General features: G+C 40.3%; 1 protein-coding gene across 12 annotated transcripts in view; it reads left to right on the forward strand.

Moving 5' to 3' along the window:
* Positions 1-23,285, forward strand: part of OXR1 (oxidation resistance 1) — a 259,566-nt gene that overhangs the window by 73,977 nt on the left and 162,304 nt on the right. For 3 of the 12 annotated variants that reach the window (XM_085572444.1, XM_085572447.1, XM_077782454.2), the window contains one exon: positions 11,716-11,746. The exons of the other annotated variants lie outside the window; for them this stretch is intronic. The gene's annotated coding sequence lies outside the window, so the exon portion shown is untranslated. The remainder of the gene's footprint in view (positions 1-11,715; positions 11,747-23,285) is intronic. 12 annotated transcript variants of the gene reach the window in all.

Consider the following 23,285-nt stretch of genomic DNA (forward strand, 5'->3'; position numbering starts at 1 on the left):
GCTTTGGACCTTTCTAACTCCCACTGTGTTCAGTGCATCCTTCTGTTGGTCAAAGCAGAGCAGATTGAACAAATCAGGCTCTTTTGTGGAGAATACAGAAATGCCCTGAATGTCAGGAGAATGTGCTGGGCAGAATATGGGAAGCTGCTCAGATAATGCTGCAGACTGGTAGCAGAGATTGTTTTTCCGCAAGGAACAGAGGAGGTAAGAGGAGGGTGGCAGAGAAGAGGATCTCCTGGGGGCTGTGTGACCTAGATGGGTGCTCCTAGGACCAATGGATCTCCAATTCATCTTCCTAAAACACTAGGAGTACTTCAACTAAACATTTCCATGTATCCTCAATCAATATCTATGCCACATAAAAAGAAATCCTTCAAAAAGAAAACCTCTTTATTGCTGCTGACAGCTTACAAGGACTACTTCTGACCTGCCTAGAACATTGAATATTACCTCCCTTGTGACAGGAATGAGTCTGGATCAGTTGTTAACCAAGTTTAATTTTATGGCATACAGCATGAAAGTTTATGTGATTTATGTGTTCTTGCCCTTGGTAGCATTATAGCTGGACTGCTTATCACCTCATATATTCTGCCTTCAAAAATTTCTATAAAAGTAAATGAACAGTTGAACATACAAACTCTTTTATAGAAATTTTTTTGAGGAGGGATAATCTAAAAAAAAATCTACTCCATATAAGCCTTGTATTCACATTGGGTTTTGCTGTTATTGTACTTAAAGGACAGTTCTATCACCACTGTGGATAATGAGAACCACCAGGCTTGAGGACTGACACCTTTCTAATTCCTTTTCCCTGCCTCAAGTATAGGAAGAAGTTTAATTTCCCTTACTGTCTGGAAATTTAATCTTTTTAAGATTTTGTTCATTTAAATTCTGGTTAGAACAGTTGAAACCTTTGCATTTGTTTCCAAGACTGAAAAGTAGTTTTCTTCTAGTATTTTCCATACCTAATAATTTAAATTCAGTGACAATTCACATTTCATCCTTCCCTTATGAGCTGACTAGATTGAACTCCTTTAATCTAGCATTGTGGAGCTTACTTTTCAGCTGCAGGATTACTTTTGTTCTCCTTCAAAGTTCTCAGGAAGTAAGTAGATATAATAAATTTTATCATCTGAAAAGCCATTTTAATCTGGTAGTGTTTTAATTCAATCACATAAGAACAGAGAAATATTAAACTATTTCTGCCCTAGCACCAGATCCAGGTTTTATGAGAAGACAGGCATGGCTTTAGATAACCAAGTCTGTCTTTGAGCTGTCTCCTTCTAAGTCAAAATCTTTCAACCTTACTTGGGAACACATTATCTTGGAGACCTAAAAAAGAACATTGAAGTGACAAAACTTTTTCCAAAAAAATCTTGTTGACTGGCATTAATTAGTTTTGTTGCATCTAATTACTGGTAATTGTTACGATGACAACAGTAAAGAAAAAAACTTAGAGGTCTTGAATTTTTCTGTGAGTGGTAAAGATATGTTTAGGTAGCAGTAAATGCTGTTACATTTTCATGAGGAGAAAAGATTTTGAAAGCTTTTGAATCTAAATATAAACATGTACGGTTAATTTTAAGTGTGTGTGGGAGAGGAGAGGATGGCCTTTTACCAAAAGCAATGTTTTGTGTGGCTATATTGTTCATTGGAGCAAAACACTGTTTGGGGCCTGATTTGATATGCACATTTCTTTATTAGAATTGCTGAATAAAAAAAGAGTCAGTGACTTTCACAGTAAAATCTATAAACAAGAAAGCAAGTTTTCTTAATGTACTTGGTGCCATTCAGTGATCTATGTTCCCAGATCTGATTTGCACGGCGGTTCTTGGGCACACACACTGCCACATGGATCGAGAGCTGTCTCGCAGGCTGTCAGCAGAAAAGGCTGATCATCTCTGCAGGGAGCTGGTGCCAAGCTGGGCCCTGCAGGGCTATTAATTCCAAACTCTTCCACCATCTGCTTTCAGGAAATAGAGAGGGGAACGTCACTGACCTTCGGGGTGTTTTTGCCTTTGGCTATTAAACAATCTTCGATAGTACTGAGCCCTGGCTCTGAGCTCTGCCTGCAGTCCCTTTCTCTCACTCCAGTTCCTACAGTGAGCTTCAAGGTGCCCAACCCATTAGAAACTTCTGAATACATTTTTTCCTGAGTACTGTAAAACCAGATAGAAAATTATGGGAATAGTAAATCAGCCTTTTATATCCAGTGAGTAAGGGTCCAAAACCAAACCAAGAAATGCATCTAGACATTTCTTTAAAAGTGTGAGCACATGTGTGAGCTGCAGAGGGATTCCTGCAGACTGCGGTGGTGTTGCTGCCATGTCTTGGTCGTTGTTGTGCAGTGTAGGTCTGCGCTAGCTATAAAATCCCAAGGAGATATAAAATGGTGAGGAACCCTGCCTGCTTGTGCACAAACTCAGCAGCACTTATTGCCCCTGTGTGGCACTGAGCTGGAGCAGTCATCCTGCTCATCTTGTGTCCCCAGGAGTGGTGACAGTCTCTGCTAGCTCCAGCATCTGATGATGTTACATTGGAGTCTGGTTTCCCTAGTCTGGAGGTGGAAGACTAGGAGGGATAGCTAAAGCACTGGCAGAAGAAGCAATGTAGGATAATGCTTAAACTGAATATTGGGAGCTCTAGGAACTTCCAGGTGAGAGGTTTTTTGACACCACCCCCCCCCCCCCGCCCCCCCCCAAATCCTTACTAGAGGGCTGGTCTGCTTTGAGATATGGGTGGACAACTACTTCTGCCTTCTGCTTGCATTGCCCAGCCATGCAAAAGAATTGTGAAAATAAAATAGCTCCATTAAATATACCTGAATGCCCTTTCAGCTGGGAGAGAAAATGAAGCTTAATGTTACAAGTGTGGTGGTCTCATTGGCCATTTTTTATTGGACATGATAAGACTGTCAGCATTGAGAATGAAATGCATTTGAGACTCATGCACATATTCACTGGCCTCTTGCACATCTGCACTGGCCTCTTGCACTTGTAGGATTTATTTTTGACTTATTCCATTGTGCTCTGAGTGCTTAAAGTGTCATTTGCAAAATTAATCCTTGAAATGGAGGAAGAATACTCATTGCATTTGCAGAAATTGGGGACTAAAATTCTCATTCAGCAAATATTGCAGATGTCACATTGTGCTAAAGAAATTGGCAAAAATGTTGAGTGGTTTTAGTCTAATTTTAAAACCACATAAAATTACTGGTCAATAGGGATACATAACCTTTGAATATTTTGAAAACAAGAGAAGCTTTGAATTGACTATGGTCAATTTGAATAGTAAAATAGTTTTTAAGATAAATGCTATAAAGAATATTTTATGAACTTTTGAATTCTGTTTTGTTCTTTTAAATGAGAGCTTAAGAATAGAAAAATTTGTGTATTAGTTTGGTAACGTTTCCACTGGAAAACCAGAAGAAAAGAAGAAATCTGTTTTTAAACTAATTTTTGATGAAAAGTTTAGAAATGCCTGAACAAATGGGGCATTTTTCAATTTTTAATGAAAAAAAAAAAGATATTTTAGGGACATTCTAACCACTGTTTCAATCTGTGGCTTTATTTCCTGAAAAGCATAATTTTTTCATTCTCAGGTAATGAAAATTTTAGATTGATGGTTTAGGGAACTATTCTGTGGACCAAATTTTTTTTTTTTTTGCACTGATACCTAAATAAGTTCCAAGGAATTAGTTCAAAAGTTAAAGCCAAACACATTTCTGAATTATTTATAACTTTATTACCTTATGTATTTATTTATTTTTTTAAAGTCAGAGTTTTATTATGTCAGGTGATGTTCAGCATACAAATGATGAGTGTCCCACTGTAAAGCTTCTATGCAAAATTGGAGACAAATTTTTAATAAAATACATTGTGTCTGCTAGAGCCTGCCATTAAATTATGTGCTGGAAACAGTTCAGTATTCCTTGTACAATAATATTAGGGAAGGGAAGTAATCATACAGTATCCTTTGGTCATAGCTGAGCAAGTTATTAGTCTTAGACTAAATGCCTTTGTGTGAAACAACAGTTTAGTGTTGAGTTTTTCTGTGGTCTTTTGCCAGAAGCATTATGAAGAGCCAAGTTGCAGCATCAGTCCTTTTAATAGTCTGTTCTGAAAGAAAATGTGTTTCATCATACACTTACAAGTCTGGCATGAAAATACTATTAAAAGGAGCAGTCTTTAAGTATTCTTTGACCAGTTTTTTTCCTCAGATGGGTGCAAATAAAATGATTGCAGCATCTTACTAGCTTCTGATTCTCCTGCCTTCTCCCAGAGGCAGAACTGCAGGGGCTGAGGCATCTGCTCCTGCTCTGCAGGACAGAGCTGATCATTATATTGGCATTGAATCTCTCCCTCGTGTGATTCTTGTCCCTCTCCTTCTTTCCATATTCCTTTTGTAAATATTAATGTGTTGTCTTGTTTGAATTTTAAGACTGATCTTTTTCCCCTAAGAGTAATTTTCTGTAATTATTTATGCTATTACCAATTTCTGAAAGATTTTCTTAAAAGCTGTAAACTCAGTTTGGGGATATAAAACAAAACACTTTTCTTTCCTTGGCAGTGAATATGAAGGAAAGCTAGAACTGTTTGTTTATCAAAACATTCAAACTTATTTAGAATTCAGACAGCAATTCTGTCTGTTTAGACAAATATTTGTTCCACCTGTGAAGGTGGTTCCCAATGCAATGTGATACACTGGGTACTCATGCCAGTCTCTCCTTATCAGTGATTTAAAAAGCAAGAAAAGTTAATATTTTGGACTAGATAATCTTGCAAATAAGACAGAATCTAGAAAACATATGGAAACTTTCACTGTTTTGGTACCCTCCTCATGAAGAATTTCAGAGTTGGGGATTGTCACTTCTGTCCTTTCATCCCTCCACAAAGGCAGAAGACTTCCACCCCACAAATCTTGTGGTGCACTGAGAAGCCAAACAATGCAGTAGAAGCAGCACTCATGCCTTGTTTTAGGTATTAGTTTCTTTCTTCCCTATGGTGCATTGCTACAGAGCAAAGCAGGGATCCTTTTCCCAGCTTCACTTCTACTCTTCTTTCTCCCTCTTCTCAGGTCTTAAGGTTGCAGAGCACTCAGGCTGTGTGTGCAAAATCTACTGATGTTTCAGTATTTATCTTATTTCAGCTCTTTCTGAGCTGTCTGGAAGGGAATAATGTAAGAAAAACACTTGTTTGCTGCTAATTTGGAGTAATACAGCACTGCTGTAATTCTTACCAGGGAATCTCAGACATAGCATGTGTCTACTTATGCCTATAATAATGTATGATTATTCCAGATTATTCCATAATCATACTGAATGTTTGTGTTTTCTTTTCTTTCCACAGTACTCTTAGTGGTAAAATAAGTTTTAATTAGATTAACATAAGCTGCATTTCTGGGTTTGAATTTGTTTTGGTGTAGTTTTTTTATCTTTTCCTGTGTTGTACTAAAATTTTCTAAGGTGTTGTTAGTATGGCACTATTTTCTGAGTGAAGAAATAAATACCACTTGACAGTTGACAACTGCTTTTGAGCAGAAGAAGCCATTACTGCAGTAACATGTGATGGCAGAGTGACTGACACAGCGTGCCTGACCTTCGTGCCTGACCACGGCAAGCGCTGGTCCAGCTGCTGTGGTTCTTTCTGTCAGAGATGGCTGGAGTCTAGCAACAGCAACATGAGTGTGAAAACCTTATATTCAGGACACTCATATATCATCTGCATTTGTGCTGTTTAAATGGTTGCTAGGGAAGACAAAAAAAGGCCTGTTTGGAGAAGAGGGTTAGAGACAAACTGCTTCCCAGTCCATTCTGCATGTGAATAGAGCTACACTGCAGCAACAATAGCACTAAAGGGAGATTTGTTTATTTTTAGCTATGTTACATTGGTTTCCCATTTATTTGCTATCTTGAATATAAGCTGCAGGCTTCTGTGTCTACATGAGCCCTTGGAATGCATGTAGAAAGAGTATTTATATTAGGAGCAGAGCTAGAGTCGTTTACAGCAGGAGGTTTTAGAGGTTTCTTAGCCTAGAACTTATCTCCATGCACTTATTATATATTTGCTTAAATCTTTTCATTATTAGCCCTAATAGGATCATCCCTGTTTGGGATGATGACAGTCATCACCTTAGTAACTCCTTCCAATTCACATTGCTGCTGTGAGGAGTTTTCTGTTGTCCTGTGGAGTAAATCTAGTACATCAAGTGCATTGGAAATTCAGTGAAAAACAGTGATTTCTTGTTTCTTTCATCTGTTGTGCTTCTCAAACCTGTAAGTACATGGGAAGAATGTGGAAAGTAAAAATTATAGGTCCCATAACTCCTGGATAAACTATTAGCAAAATATTACTGTTAACAAAATATTACTATAGCATGTATGGATATTTCTGAAACTACTACCATTGTGGCTATTTCTCATCAGGGGAAGTTCCTTTTCTTCTCAGGAGTCCAATACAAGAAAAGAATATATGCAAACATGATATGAGCGGTGGATAAAAATCTACTCCAAATACATTTGCAACTAGATCTCCTATTTGTTTGGACTAGTTGGATTTCTCTGATTTGCAAGACAAGGTGCCAAGCAATACCCTGCTGTAGAAGCCAGCTGCTGAACCTTCATTGTCGGCTTTGGGTTTCTTTTACCCCCCCACTTCTTGTCACTTCTTCTTTATGTTGGTGTAGGACACTTTATCCAGCTTTTCTCCATGAATTCTCAGATTTGGGTTAAGTCTAACAGCTTTCTATCCCTTTGTAATTAAACTGTTTCTGTGAACTGTGTCACAAGGTAGGCAGTGACAGAAGGTTGTAACAAGCAAGAATCTTTTTTTTTTCTCCTTGGGAAGACCCTTTGAACACAAAATGCTTGTGAGACACATGGTAACCAGCTCAGCACATCATCACAGTTCTTTGGGGGTGTATTGGCTGGGTAAGTCAGTGATCTCCATCTGAAATGGGGGCTTTGGTAGGAGCAATGATGCTGCATGAGTACAATAAAATGCCTGAAATCAACAGTGTCAGAGAGACAAGGGAGGAGGAGAGCAGCTGACATTAGTTTCATGTACCTCAATCTGAGAGATTCATGTAGCACAGACATATGGTCTGGATATACATCCCAAGACACAAGAGTCTACATCAACTGTTCAATGGTGAAATATGAAAATACAGCCTGCATTTCTAGAGCATCGCTCTTACCTGTTGCCTGGGCCACATGGAAGTTGTCAGAACAGCTACAGCCTTTCAACTAAAAAAAATGAAAACTAAAAGCCTCAGGAGGAAGATATATACGATTGTTTCTAGATTAGTATATATGCTTGTTTATAAATGAATATATATATATTTCTTAATTAATATGGTCTAAAAGGAGATCAAGAATCTGCTGTGGTGCATTCAAATAAAGAGGTGCTTATGTTGATGCCCAGCCACACAAGTGCCATGCTGACACAGATCTGTGATTTCCAAACTGAAGTTTTGAACAATGACAAGTTCATTTTGCTATGTGTTTTCTGCTCTGTACTGGAATAGATCCAAATCCCTCATATCAATGTCACAAATCAAATTGTGTGAAAGTGCCTCTTTTCTAGATTAGAAAGACTTTTTTTTTGTTGTTGTTATCTTCTTTTGGAAGTAAGAAAAAATGGACCACAAGTGACAAAAAATCTGCCATACAGAAACCTTTCAATTGAAATTGATACATCCCTGTGAAACATTGTACCCCTGATGGGACAGCATAATTCTGTGGGTTGGGGAAAAAAAAACCAAAAACACTCAAAACATTTTGTCAAATCTTGACAAGATCTAGTCTCTTTTCAGAGAAGTCTCAGAGTGAGCAGATTAATTCAAGCTATTTGGTTCCCTTTTTTTTTTTTCTCTTAAGAGAAAGAAGAAAAGAATAACAATTTTTCTTTAGAATATATATTTTTAAATATACTGCAGCCCCTGACCTTCTGACACAAGCATGCATCTAGCATTGCCTACTACGTGATATAAAAATTACTGTCTTGGAACCAAATGTCTCCTTGAAAACTTACATGAACAAAAGTGTCATTCAGACTTCGAAGTGTTAGCTAGAAAAGCTAAATGTTTCTTTATGTGCCCTTATCATTTGCCTTTCTCTAGTTTGTCAATAGATGTTAACAAAGTCTGTCTCCTCCTGTTCCTTAGACTACAGACCTGAGAATGAAAGAACAAATTGACAACATTGTCCTTAGTCCAAATGCGTGGTAGAAAGGGATACACAATATTTTGGACAGGTGCTAGTGCTTGGTGATGTTTTTGAGGATCAGATGCATTGGCATACACAGTCTGTTGTACAAAATTCTCTCCATGAAAACATTCCTTCTGTACTCACAGGAGCACTGTGTGGTGCATGTCCAACAGGTTAGAGCTTGTCTACTAAAAAATACACTGCTGCTTTAATAATGGTGTAGTGACATTTGTCAACACTGCTTGTTTGAAAGTACCAGGTGATACATGAATGAAAAATTTTATTTAGTGTATTGATCAGCCTATCTAAAAGCTGATCTCAAAATCTCTCATGACACCCCACCTGGAGTACTGCACCCAGCTCTGGGACACCCAGCACAGGATGGGTTCCAGCTCTCCATGGCAGGGGAATTAAAGCTTGATGATCTTTAAGGTCCCTTCCAACCCAAACCAGCCCATTCTATGCTCTTTGATGCTTTGATCTTGTCAAAAGTCCCTCTCCAAATTAATTATAGGCTCCTTTCAGGAACTGGAAGTCTGCAATCAGTGCTTCCTGAAGCTTTCTCTTTACTGGGCTGAACAATTCCAGTTTTCTCAGCCTTTCTTCGTAGTAGAGCTGCTCCATCCCTATAATCATCTCGATGACCTCTTCCAGATTCTCCCCTACAGATCAATGTGCTTCCTGTGCCGGCGATTCCACAGGGTTCCACACTCTGTGGAACAATCTATGTGTGAAACTGAAATTTATTTTGGCATTCAGGGCTAAGCCCAACCCGGGGTGACATCGGGCGTACTTTAACGGATGATGTCACACGTCTGTGGGGCACGGGCGGACGCACACGCTGAGTCCTTCGGTGATCCTGCCCGCAGTGCCGGTGTTGCCGATGGCTCCGTGCCCGCCGGCAGCGCCCCGGGGCCCGCTGAAACCCCTCCGTTCTCCGTTCTCCGTTCTCCGTTCTCCATTCTCCGTTCTCCGTTCTCCGTTCTCCGTTCTCCGTTCTCCGTTCTCCGTTCTCCGCCGGGACCGGGACCGGGACTGGGACCGGGACCGGGACCGGGACCGGGACAGACAGGGACAGGGACAGGGACAGGGACAGGGACAGGGACAGGGACCGTGATCGTAGCTATGGGCAGGGCAGGGACAGTGAAGGGACAGGCGCAGGGCAGGGACAGTGAAGGGACAGGCGCAGGGCAGGGCAGGGCAGGGCAGGGGCAGGGGCAGTGAAGGGACAGGCGCAGGGCAGGGCAGGGGCAGTGAAGGGACAGGCTCAGGGCAGGGCAGGGCAGGGGCAGTGAAGGGACAGGCGCAGGGCAGGGGCAGGGCAGGGCAAGGCAGGGGCAGTGAAGGGACAGGCGCAGGGCAGGGCAGGGCAGGGCAGGGGCAGTGAAGGGACAGGCGCAGGGCAGTGCAGGGGCAGTGAAGGGACAGGCGCAGGGCAGGGCAGGGCAGGGCAGGGGCAGTGAAGGGACAGGCGCAGGGCAGGGCAGGGCAGGGGCAGTGAAGGGACAGGCGCAGGGCAGGGCAGGGCAGGGCAGGGCAGGGGCAGTGAAGGGACAGGCGCAGGGCAGGGCAGGGCAGGGCAGGGGTGGCCCCGTTGCTGCCCCCGGCCCGGCCCGGCCCGGCAGCGGGCGGAGCGGCCGCCCGGCGGTGTCCGTGCGCCGGGGGCGATTACGGAGCCGCTCTCGGTCCCCGCCGTGCCCGCCCGGCTGTACAGAATGCTCCATGAGCCGTACGGAGCTGTGCTTCAACACCCCCCGCCTCACCACCCGCGGGGATGCGGTGGGTGCGCCAGTGGCTGTCCCGCTCTCTCCCACCGCAGCGGGAGGTGGGATCCTGCAGGACTGGGATCCTTGCACAAGGTTATGGGATCCCTTGCAGTGAAACAGTATGTGAAATAAATAGTTCCTCTAGGCAGCAGTGTGACTTGGTCCAGAGGTGCTTCCCTGTCCGCAGGCTGAGCCAAGCTCAGCCCTCGCTGCTGTCCCTGGCTTTGGGCTTTAAAGGATGCTCCGCTCTGCTCCAGCTCCGAGTGGCTCTTGTAGTGCCGCGGAGAACATAGCAGCACGGACAAGTCACTGACTTATTGACTGTTTACACCTTTGGATGTGACTGGACTGTCTACAAACTTGCATAAGTGCTGGGAAGGTGTGGAGCAAAAAACTCTGCCTTGAAACTGGAAATACTTGTTTGTGTTTTTCAATATGTAGCATGGATATCACAAAGGAATATTTATTTATTTTTGGCCTCTTGAAAAATAATATTTCAGTAGGTTGCAATTAATTTAGGATATTTGTAATTGTGTAAAAATTTTGCATAATCTGTTTTCTTAGAGAGCAAAATTTTTTTTTGTTGTTGTTGGGTTTTGTTTTGTTTTGTTTTGTTTTTTTCTTTTTTACAGAAGCTATTATGAATATAGAAGGTGATTAAGTTTTTGTGAAAGTTGAAGTGGACTATTACATATGCCCAGAGAGGTGGTAGATGCCCCATCCCTGGCAACATTCAAGGTGATGTCAGACAGGGCTCTGAGCACCCTGATGTGGTTGAAGATGCCCTGCTCACTACAGGGATATTGACTAGATGAGAATTAAAGGTCCTTGCAACCCAGACCAAACTGCTAGCTTGTACAGAAAACTATTTGTAGGGCAGTGTACTTTGAGAGCCCAGTGAAAGATACATGTCCTAGAACTATCAGATGCTTTTACTTGGGACTTGCAGAGGACAACTCATCCTATGAAGCTGCAGTATTCTTAATAAACCTCACAAAGTGAAAGCAGTTATGTCTTCAACCACACAAATCCACATGGTGTGATATCACAGCCCTCACATCTCTGCTCTGTGAAGAGTCTGTGTTTCAGTAACCATGATCCAGGATGTGTTTGCTCATCCCTCCTTGGACAGAAAGTAGAATGTTAATAATGCAAAAATGTTTCTCTTTCTCCTCCTGAGGCACTGCCTTTCCCTTCCTCCCTCTGAACTGCTACTTTGTGTCACAGATATCTTAGGAGGCTTTTCTCCTCTCTGAAAAGTGCTATGTTTGCACCAAAAAAAGTTTTAAAGGTGTGTGAGCCAGGCCCATCTTTGTGACTTCTGTTTCACAGACCTCTCTGGAGATCTTTGGCTGTATCTAAAATTACTTGAAAGTAACCTAGAAAAGATATGAATTAACATTATTTTACAATTCCTCCTTAAAAGTTGTAAATAAGATCCAAAGAAACAGGTTTTTTTATGTCTTCAGCCAACCAGTGTGTACTGGGTGTCACTTGGGGTTCTGGGGTGGTCTCTCTGAGGACCCACTGCAAGGAAGAGCTGAGCCCATTGGCCAATGTAGTGGTGCCTCTGGGGTTAAATATTTAAGAAAGGGGGAAAAAATGGAGGAAATGGAAGAATCACAAGTGAAGTTGAGACTGAGAAGGAAGAGGGTTGTTGAGGGTGGTTTTAGGTTTGTGTTTTTATTTGTCATCATCCTACTTTGTTATTAATTTGTAATAAAATTAAATTAATTTCCTCAGGTCAAGTCTGTTTTGCCTGTGATGGTAATTGGTGAGTGATCTCCCTGTTTTTATCTTGAACATTTCCATCTTATTTTCTCCCTCTGTCTTTTGAGGAGAGGGAGTGAGAACAGTTGGTTGGCACTTGACAGACAGCCTAGGCCCACCACATACAAACACTAGGTGCCATTAAAGAGATCAGATTTTAAAATAAAAAATTTGAAGTGGATCTCTAAGATTTAAAAGTCAAACAAAAACACGTCTAGCATTACTTTTTGCACTCAACAGACCAGACTCAGCACTAATACTTTAACCCTTGTTTGCTATGCAAGCATTGAACAATTTTAGCTTTCAGAATGAAGAAAAAGCCTCAAAACCTCTGTGTTCTTCTTGGTGCCTATGATGTTTATTTTGATAGTTCATACAGGGACAGCTTTATAAACTTTTTTGTGACTGACTCATTGGTTGTAATTAAGCTCCAATGTTTCATGGTCCATTGTTTAACTTGCATCAAGGACTGAAAAATGCATCACTAAAACCTGGCACCATGTCCAGTGAAAACACAACTTGTTATGCCAGTGCATGAGAGCTGATCTGCATATCAAGTATTGAGAACTCACGGTCACTTTGAACAAACAATTCCCATGCCATTGGTTTGACTATCTAAGATATGTAATGTGACAGAGACTATACTGTATTTTATACTTCCAGCTTTACATGAAGAAAAATTGTAAGAAGTGTCTCAGTTACTAGTATTGTGTTGTTGCTTTTTTTTTCTCCTCCTAGCTGTAGTGTGCAGAAATATTTTGCCTTACAATCCTTGCAGGAACCTAAACAATAATTTGTAACTGGTATTAAACAAAATAAGTATCTGCTCTAGTTACTTAACGGAACATTTAGAAGAAATTATGCTCTTCAGAAAACTGCATGTAACATCAAAACCAGGATTTATTTCCCCAAATCCTATTACATTCAAGGTATCAAACTGAAAAAAAAGGATCATCCATTGCCCTCCATTTGCTTTTCGGTTTTGGTTTTCCTGCGTATACTTTCTATACAATCAGTGAAGGCATTAGGAAAACACAAATATATGCACACCAGGATATCGATGTACAGAGCATGCATGTGCACAGTAGCTCTAGATTGCTAATTTTCTTAAAGAAGTTCCTGCTTTGTTTTATTATGGATATTTTGCTTTCCTGTCTACCTTCCTCTACCCTTGCAGTTTTTACTCAATGTTTTATTCTGGTAAAGGAAAATTTGTGTTATATATTAGAACTCAAATCAAGAAGAATATAAACAGTATCATTAGCTATTTCTTCAGATACAGATGTTTGATCTTCTCGCAGTGCCTAATTTCAATTTTGTTGCCATTTGAAGTCAGTTCTGCTTTATGAGCATTTCTAACAAAACAGCCTAATCCCCAGTGCACAGCTTCTGCTCAAATGAACTCTCTGCCTGAATTCAGAGAACTGCAGAGTGTTTGGCACACAGAGTTGTATTCATTCACATCACATTTTGCTGACAAATTTTCCCTTGACTCTTCTCTCATCAGTAGAGAGATTAAATAACCCTCAAACAGTTAAAGTCAAGCTAATCAGTAGGCAAGTGCTGTGACTATCTCTTCACGAATAACTATGACATTTAGAGACACAGTTTAGTGATGGATTTGTCGGTATTATGTTTACAGTGGGACTCGATGACCCTAAAGGTCATTTCCAACTTAAATGATTCTATCATTTTCTTTTCCAACATTTGAACAAATTCACAGACACTGAAATATACATTGATGTGCTTCCTGGAATATAAAAAACCTCATACATGACAATAATTAAAACAAGTTATTTTATCTCCAGCAATATATTAGCTTTTACCCTTTTAAGATGCTGAGATTATGAAGGAAAGAAAATTACCTTGATAACAGCCTGACCCAATTTTTTCCAACATTTCTGAAGTGAAACAAATTTTTTACCTGAACTTTTTTCTAAACAGATGATTTTTTCTCCTAAATAACTTAAACTTGTGTCTAACCCCCTAACAAACTTAATCAACAAATGTATGATAAAAATCTATTTAAGGATAATTTCTTTGATATTATTGCTATTAATCCAATGGCACAATTCTTAGCAAAATCAGTGCAAAATATCTTCATTCACATGACATCACATAAGAGCATGCAAACAATATGAAAATGTTGTTAAAGTGTGTTGCAGGTAATAGGTGTCTGTTGTGTTGTTATACTCTCTGGTACTTTTTACACTCAAAGCCCTTTAATGCTAACTTGAAATTAATCAGAAGAGGTGTGCTGCAGCAGCAGGATACCCAGGCTAGAAGATGCCCACTGGGACCCTTCTGCATGTGCTGACCCACATTTCAGGGAGCTGTGCATCCCCCAGGCCTCCTGTGTAAGAGCCTCTGAGCAGCCGTGCCTTTCTGCAGCCCCTCTCCTGTGGCTGTCCCTGGTAACCTCTGTCTTGTGCCCTGGCCTGGGAGGAGTGAGACGGAGCCCTGGCTGCAGCCCTGACCTGCAGATATGCAGCCCTGCCTAACGGGGCTTGCCATCCTTGGCTTTTTTCAGGGAGTGTGAACTTGTTTCTCTTGAGCCTTTTCATGGTCACGTAACCCTTGGTGGCTGCTTTGGCCGCAGGGCTCATACTTGGTCAGAAGTGGCCAGTGCTGGTATTGCTGCAGAACTCTGAGCATGGCTGGTGATGCCCTTTTCTCCTGAGACTGCTATCAATAGGCAGAAGAGCACAGGCAAAACCTGCCATGATAAAATTACCCCTTCCCAGCAGATGGAGGCAGCTGTCATGCCTGATCTGGCAAGATGCTGCATTATGCATGTAAGAAAGGGCAGAATGCCCTGCTGGTGTCAGTGATCTCTATTATGGTGTGGAATGTAAGAGCACCAGGGAACACAGGGACTGTGCAAGTGAAGCTGTCTGGATGTGCTTTGACAGACCTGAAGTGATTTGTACAGAGCTGTTACACATCTTACAGCTTCACAGCAGCAGCAGCCCAAAGGGCCCTCTTTTCTTGATTTCCTTGGGCTGTTCTGAGCAGGTCCCAGGGGCCACTACAAATGTTAGAAACTGGTAGAAATGTTAGGCTGGTGAAAAATTAGATTTCAGTGACACTGATAGAGCAACAAGGCTGACCATGGTACAAAACTGATGGGCTCTCTGCTTCTGAGGCCTTCCTGACATATGTTCGAGCGTTATACAGTTGTACTTCCATCAGCAACAAAGCATGATTCATGCAAACTTGTCTGCAATAACAAATCCCTGATATATTCTGTGCACCCCTCAGAATTCCTGCCCTTTACAAATGAATGAGTTGTTATTTCAATTTACAGTGGTTGCAATGTTTTTCTTTGCTCCTCTTTGAATCTGGGGTTTTTTTTGTTGTTGTTGCATTTTTTGCTTACTCGTTTTAAAAGGATGGTGATATAGCTCTATATTTCTTCCTTCTGTCCCACTCTGCCTCAAAAATCAAAAGATGGATGAATCTGAAGTTACTAAGCCCCATAATATTGACATAATTAAATTCTCAGTGTGACTGTAGTTTTAGGATGAAACTAAATGTTCACAGAAGTATTTGTAGAAAGATTTTCTATTGCTGAATCGTTGATTCAGTTTTATTTCTTTGCATTGTGCTGTTAAAATGATAGGTCTGACCTCTGGTTCCCTTGCTGGGTTAATCTGGGCATCTTTAAGCTAATTAGTTTCCTGTCAGCAGAAGTGCCTCAGGCAGTGCTAGTGTCTTGCTCATTCCTGTTGGCTATTTACCTTTCCAGTTTTCCTTTTAGTGTCTGAAAATTATTTTAGTGTCTATTTAAATTAAGTAATATCAAGCCAGAAAGTGGAAAACTGTGATGAAAGAGAAGGAATTTGGTCTAAATGCTCTAATATCACTTTGGGCACTTGACACAGAGGCACTGAGACATCTCTGCTTTAAGACAGTTTTGAAGGAAGAGAGGACCTTTTTTTTTGTTTCATGCAAAACATTTTCTGTGTGCCTGTTTTTTCTCCAACTTCAGGATGATCTTTCAAAGGCTAATTCTATAACTTCATATGAATTTGCATCTCTTTGCAAGATCTAAGGAGCTGATACTTCCCAAATGGTCAAGAGTGTAATATGAGCCCAGAGATATCTGCATTTGGCATGTTTTGGGATGTATTGTCCCTGCAGCAAAATGGATACCAGGGTTTGAGGTTTTTTTAGCAAACTGTCCTTCCTTATATGATAATAGATCTATTTAATATACTTTATCCAGAAGTGCTCAGTTTGTTTGAAATTTAGTTTTGTAAATTAATGTCTGAAGCACATATTTCTTTTGGGTAGGACAGTAGCAAGGTCTAGCAGGGAACTGACAGAGTATGTTGGGCCCAGCAGTAGAGATTTTAGCCTTTTTTGGCAAACTTGACACTGTACCTTGTGGCCATTTCTAGATTGAATGGTGTCTGTCTCCCACTTCTGAACTCTTCCCTGTCTCAAATGAGGACCCTTCTCACCTACATGTCTTTGTCTCCTCAAATAAACAAGATCTGGGTGAGGTCACTGCTCATACTCCAACCAGAGTACTCAGTGAAGCTTCCAAGCTCTTCTTGGCTCACCTGCTTAGGTATAATGGGAGGATGCATGTTAAGTTAGGCTTCAAAATAAGACAGACCCATCTCTCTGAGTGGTTACAGAAGGGAAAGGTGGTGATGGAAGCTGAGAGTTCACAAAAGATTTTGTAGTATATTAACAGTGTGTCATATATCTCTTGGGAAATAAGCAATTTGGACAGCCATATGGAGGTTCAAGGAAAAGCACTATCCTGTATCCTGGAAAGGGCAAATTGTGTTCCACGGTGACAGAAATGGCTCTTTCAAGCACAAAATGTCACTTTGGTCACTCTTACACTGTGTAAGTTGAGCTGTGGTAGTTTGTTCACCAGCAGACAGGTCTGCCCTAGCAGACCTTTCTGCTTGAGCACTGCAGATGACTCCAGAATGCATAATTATTACCAGTGCTGGAACTGGTATGATTTTTAGCATGCAACTGAAAGTTAACACATTTATTTCAAATTATGCTTCCCCAAGGCAGCTTTGTGTTCAAATACTTAATTCATTTCTGTAATTCATCATGCTTACTTTGAATAAGGAATATCCTAGCACTGTTGCCCTATATAAGGAAAACCATATATGGAAATATTATAACAAATAAAATGAAATTAACTGCTTCAGTTTTTGTTGTTGGTTTTTGATTGGTTTTTTTTTGTTTTCCTATTTCAAATATAACAACAATTTAGCAAACACACAAACCTGAATTCTAGATGCATGGGCATCTTTAGCTGTCTGTACTTATGTGGAAAACTTCCAAGCAGTTTTTCATATTTGCTTTAGCATGTGCTTACCAATTGGAATGGCTGGTTGCTGTATATACCAAAATTTTGGCATTAGTTCGGGGTTTTTATGTTTAATCAGTTTTTTAGCAGAAACAGGCAGAGCAGGGAGGCAAAGCTGATCAGAAGTATGGCATGACCTCCACAGAAGGAGAAAGTATGCAGGGACTGAGTATTTGTGTATATATACACACACAATGGTCTGTACAGCATCCAGTACATTTAGCTGTCAGTAGGTTTGAAATTGTTGCCCAGGGACATGCAGGTTCTTTTAGGGATCCTTGGCAGAGTAAGGATTTGCCACAGGGTTTTAGTTATAATTTAGTTATTATTGCATTAAAATTTTAACAATCAACATAGGTTATTCTTGTCTACCATTACTAGCAGTTAGTGCAGCTTAGCTACTCTTAGCACAGCTTGCAGAGTATCCTTAGCAATTATCACAGCAATTATCATAGCTTTCAGTTAAACAGAATTTCTAGTAATTGGTGTGGCTTTCTTGCTTTCTGGGGCTTTTCATTACCTGGACCTGCTCCAGTTTGGGTCAAACTCTTAATAACCCATGTGTGATACAATAACAGTCTTGGCCCAGACTTTACCTGAAGTAACAAGAGTCCCTGTGTCTCAGAGGAAGCAGGCAATAGGGATGCTCCAGACCCCCAGGGTTCATGGGTTTTCCTGTCCAGCTGGAGTTCCAGTCTGTATCCCACTCAGGACTTGCAGCTGCTGGATTTTATGGGCAATATCTCACATGCTGGTAGCCTTCCCTATTCCCCCATGGGTGTCCCCACAACCTGGCCACAGTGCCTGGTGGGCAAATGGTCCTCTTGTACTGCTGACAGGAGGGTGATCTCTTCTATAACAGGGTTATCACATCCTGTTGACAGACACAGTGTTAAAAAGGGGAAGAGAGAGGGGTGGGGTGTGATCAGCACGCTGACATATTGTGGTGTTTGTCTTAGAAAATGGTGTTGTTTCTTGTAAACATATTCCCAGGCCCAGGAATGGGGTACCAGACATAGAAACAGGAATTTATTTTTCACCCAGACTGAAGTAAATTGCCACAGGTTCCTGGAGGGACAAAAAAGCATAAGTAGGTTGAAAAAAGGATCAAACACAGTGGTCCAGATATAATCTCTTTGATCTATTTCATGAGTTCTTAAGCTACCTATTTTCTGCAGGATAAATACAGAGGAATAGTATGTTTGCCATTTTCCTTATGTTCTCTCTGTAAATACCAGTTTGTGGCTACTCTTGGGAGTATGATTGACAAAGAGGAAAAGAGTTTCTTAGGCTGGTGCTACAGTTCCTGTACCATCACAGTTATGCTGGGTATTTAATGGAAAGTGAAACAATATTTGAACCAAAAAAAAACCCAAAAAAAACCCCACAAAAAAAAAAACCCACAAAAAAACCCCAAAAACCCAAAAAACACACACAAAAAAAAAAAACCCAACCAAAAAATACCCACTTGTTCTGCTATTGCAAACATACCTGCTGAGCTGAACTGTGTCTGGCTGCCTTTCTGAGGCTCTGCATGCAGCTAGGAGTGTCCATGTAATATTGATGAGCCTGTACATTGATTGAAGTGTAGAACACAGGATTGCTGCTTGGTCTCTTTGACACCATAGTTTACAGCGACTTCCTGGTAGATAAGACAGGAATCTGCTGTTGGAGTTTTGACTGCCCAGCTGCACATGCTTGCTCAAGGATAGAAATGTAGTAGTTAATACCTATTTACATGCTATTGGATGTTTAGAGTAACAAACTCCCAATAACACTGCTATTCAACATTAATGCTTGGAAATACAAATTCTGTAGAAGACGTCAATGTATTTAAACATTTTGCAAGTGAACTGTGTAAAGTGCATATGCCCCTTTCTCTCACAGTCAGTAAGGTGTATAACTGTGCTGTTATGAAACTTGCATGAAAATCAGGATTCTTGGTATTCAGGAGCTGTGCGTATATGTGGAGTATTGAAGCACTTTTACCTGTAGTTGCTTTGTGTTTAATTTGCAATCAAATAAGGCATAGATCTTTTAGAATTATTTGATATAATTTCAAGGAGATTTGCAGTAGCTGTCTGTAATATCTTTTACATCATGATTGATAATTATGTGGTTTCATAATTATATAAGTTACTTTTGTTCAGCATCTTGTTTCCTAAACATTTTAATATGTTTTCTTTGAAAATTATATCCTGCAGAAAACGTAGCAAACAGTAAAGCAGGTGTAAAGTGCTCTTGTAAATGTTTGAAATTACCAGTGCTCACCATGTGCCAGATATCATGGGAATTGAAGAAATTGCTTTTTCTAAAGTTACTAAGGCCAGTTAGCCTCTGATTTAATGTGGAGAGAAGGAAAAGTGCTGGTCCTGAAAAGTGTATTAAGACGTAAAATAGCATAGTGTGCTTCTGAAGGATTGTTTTTGTGGCATAGTTTTTCTCTTCTTTTGAGGCACTGAAAATATTGCTGTTTTAAACTGATATATCCTCTTATTTACAATTATTTTTCCTTGTTTTTAATTAGAGCTTTCTCAAAATTAATAAAAATGCTAGGTCTGAAGAGATATTTTAAAAATACCATTATTTCTAACTGTACAACTACAGAAGAGAGCCAAGAGAAAAGTGAGATGGCTCTTAATCTTTTGATTTCCAGTGGGGCATTTTCCTTGGTGTGTCAGAGCGTGTCTAACCCAAGCAGTTCTCTGGGTCAGGCCACTTAAAATCAACTTTGCTCAACAGAGCTGAATGTCAGCAGGTTTGGATCAGTTCCTGGGGGACATAAAAGCTCAGAAGTACTTAGGTGTTCAGTATTGTCTTCTTTAGTGCTTTAAAGTTTGTATGCATATTATAAGTAATGATATTTTTTAGTATTTTGCTTAGTGTATAAATCTGAATAGCTTCTGTATTACTTTTGTTCATACACATTCAGATTACTGGAGTAAAAGAAGTTTTCAACACAAATATTCATTCTCAGTTCTTACTAGTGTGGTGAAAAATTATATTTGTAGAGGTTTTGTAGTGGCAGACTATGAAAATTTTCATGACTGTCTTCCATGGTTTTCTTCATTTTAACTACATTTAATTAATAAATTTAACAGCAAAAAGAAAAGATTAAAAGCTAGAATCAGATAAAGCTGTATCTTTTCCCCCCATATTTTGCCTAATTTATAGTGAGAGATTACTTTGAGTGTAGGAGTCCATATGTTAGTGCCCCACAAACAAAATGCTGCAAAATTCTACTGTGTTTTGTCTGCATATCTTGTGTAAAAAGAGAATTTCTAGTGCCTCTGTGAAACAGAGGTAAGTTTTTATACTAATCCCAAGCCTCTGCATTTGTCATGAAAAAATCTAAACAAGTCTCTCAAAGGGGTCACAGTGCACCTTAAACATGAAATGTTAAGGCTCTGTGTCTATGCAGACAGCCTGTACAGGAGCAGCACAGCAAATGAGTGAACCTGAAGATTGAACTGCGAGGTAATGCAAGCACTGTGCCAAAAGGGAAGACCCAAATCATGTACAGTTGTTGCTACTCCTGTGTTCTCCATCATCCTGGCCCAACTCTGTCATCCAATGCCAGTGGCACACGTAAAGGATTTAGCTTCCCTTTCTGTGTCTACTTATTTCTTTGTTTCTTTGCACCATTGCTATATTGCTTAAATAACATATTACAAGAACAGTAAAACTGTCCAAAGCCTGAGCCCCACCTAGTAACTGAAAAATAGACTGTGTGAGCTAAACTGCCAGCCAAGCAGAAGGTGAAAGAAAGCAGATGAAACAGTTATTTAGGAACTGGACATGTATTTTATTGTTCTGGATTTAGCCTTCTGGATGAGGCTGACTTTAGCAAACACTTCACTGTGTGAAACAGGCACACAGCATCACCAGAAGGGAAACTACAGGCTGGAGACAAGGGTAAATTCCCAGCTGTATTAGGAGAGTGAGCACAATCTATTTTGTCATTAAAACTTTTAATTAGAAATTAATTAATTCTTATTCCATGTGCTCTCTGATATACAAAGCTCTCCAAAGCTCAGGATCTAAAGCAGGCACACATTTTTGGAAGCCACATCTGCTTCATGGTTGCCAGAATGTGCTGCAGGACTGGCTTCTGGCTGCTAGCTCCTCACAACTCTTTTTATAGCCAGCATAGCCTTGAGATGGTGAGGAACATGTTAGTGAGAGACAGTCTGTGAGAAGAGCCAGAGGAATATGCAAACTGATCTGCATGTCTGTGCTTTGCTCAGGCTGAAGAAGTGCTTCAGCAAACAAAACACAGTATGAACTTCCAGCTCTGTGCAAGAAAGACTGTGGTAAACTTGTTTTCTGAAGGAGCTATAACTAAGAGTTACCTGAATGTCTGGAAGGAAGGGGTAGGAAGGAAACATGTTGTGATCCTGAAAAATTTGAAGTTGAGACAAAAGGGGAGGAGTGCTTGGCAGCTTTACTTCTTGGCAAATCCACAGATTTCTTTTCCATGATCTCTGTTAATTGAGGATGTCTCTGTCATCATCAATGGCTCAAAAGATGGCTTGCAAAGCAGCACACTCCCTGTCCTGAACTCTGTGTAAATGCAGTCTTCAAGAGAAATCTTTGCAAATCCCACATCCCAACACCACAGGCCTGTGATGTTGAAAAAAGCCTTGACATCCTGTCTTACTGAGTGTCTCTCATATCATGTGATCCCCACAGAAAAATATTGTTTATATGTTAAAAACCTGGCAGAGCAGAGGTGGTCATAGCCAGGTTCTGTTTATTCACCATCCTCATGAGGAGCAGCTGGGGAAACTGGGGTTGTTTAGCCTGGGGAAAAGGAGGGGCAGGAGACACCTCATCACTCACTACAACTACTTGAAAGGAAGGTGTAACAAGGTGAGAATCAGTCTCTTCTCCCAAGCAAAAAGCAATAGGACAAAAGGAAATGGTCTCAAGCTGCATCAGGGGAGTTTGGATATTAGAAACATTTTTTTCACAGAAAGCGTTGTCAAGCATTGGAGCAGGCTCCCCAGGGAAGTGCTTGGAGTCACCATTGCTGGAGGTATTGTTAAAGGACAATGTTATGGACATAACTTAGTGGTGGGGTAAGAAACAGTTGGACTCGAAGACCAACCAGAATGGTTCCATGGTTCCATGATCTGCAGCTGTGCTGCTCAGATCTGCTCCTGCTGCTCTTTTGAAGCTTGCACAGAGCCCACGGCTGAGCCCAAGCTTGGTTGGACCTGTGTAGTCTGGACATAAGACAGGACATGACTCAAGCAAAACCTTTCCCAAATTGTATTTTTGGGTTAAATCACTCTTGGATGTCAGTTGTAAGTGTAAGGTGGGGATATTCCTTCCTTGCCTTATAACCATTACTGATGATGAGGCTTTCTAAATGGCAGATTAGTGTTGCTCTTTATAAAATTTATGACTATTGTATTGATAAAGTATTTAGGAACAGAAATGTGTGTATTATTTGAACCACATCTGTGACAGAGCATGAACCCCCACCATGTGTAACAGTAAAAAGACAATGAAACTGGACTTTTTGCATGGAAAGAAAAATACCTGTCACAATTTTCAAAGTTCCTAAGGTGAGAATGGGTGGAGGACCTGACAACTGACCTAATTATGGAAGGCCTGACTCTAATGAGGTCTATTCCAGCAAATAACTAGTTTGTCAAATCTAAAAGAAGCTCATCTTATGGGTAGGTGATAAAGAGAAATACTCCTCTGTAATAGTGCTTAAAGAATAGTTCCAGAAAATACAGCTATAAGCATATAATTCAATAGCTGTATCAATATTATATTCATGTTAATGCTACACATAAGGTAGAAGTAGGTATCAATAGAAATGCAAAGTCTGTTAAATATATGCCTGTTAAATATAAAATACTGCAAGCCCTGGTTTGTATTTTCATTTTTTAGTTAGGTTTTCATTTTAGACTAGATTTCATTTTGGATTAAATTTTGTCAACTCTCCAGATTTATTGGCATTTTTGTTAGTAGTAAATGGTTGAAAGGAATTGTCCCTCTTCTATATCAGGTGCAAAAATCTTTCTGCTTTTTTTTGTTGTTGTTGTTTTTATCTTTCTAAGATTGTTTTTTTCAGTCAGCCATCATCTGGCTTAAGCTCAATTTAGCATATACAAATCCTTTACTTTTGACTGCTGTCAATAGTACTTATAGACTGGTGTCCATTTATTAAAATGGACAATTA

The sequence above is a fragment of the Lonchura striata genome, chromosome 2, assembly GCF_050655825.1.
Source record: "Lonchura striata isolate lonStrDom1 chromosome 2, ASM5065582v1, whole genome shotgun sequence".
Taxonomy (NCBI): domain Eukaryota; kingdom Metazoa; phylum Chordata; class Aves; order Passeriformes; family Estrildidae; genus Lonchura; species Lonchura striata.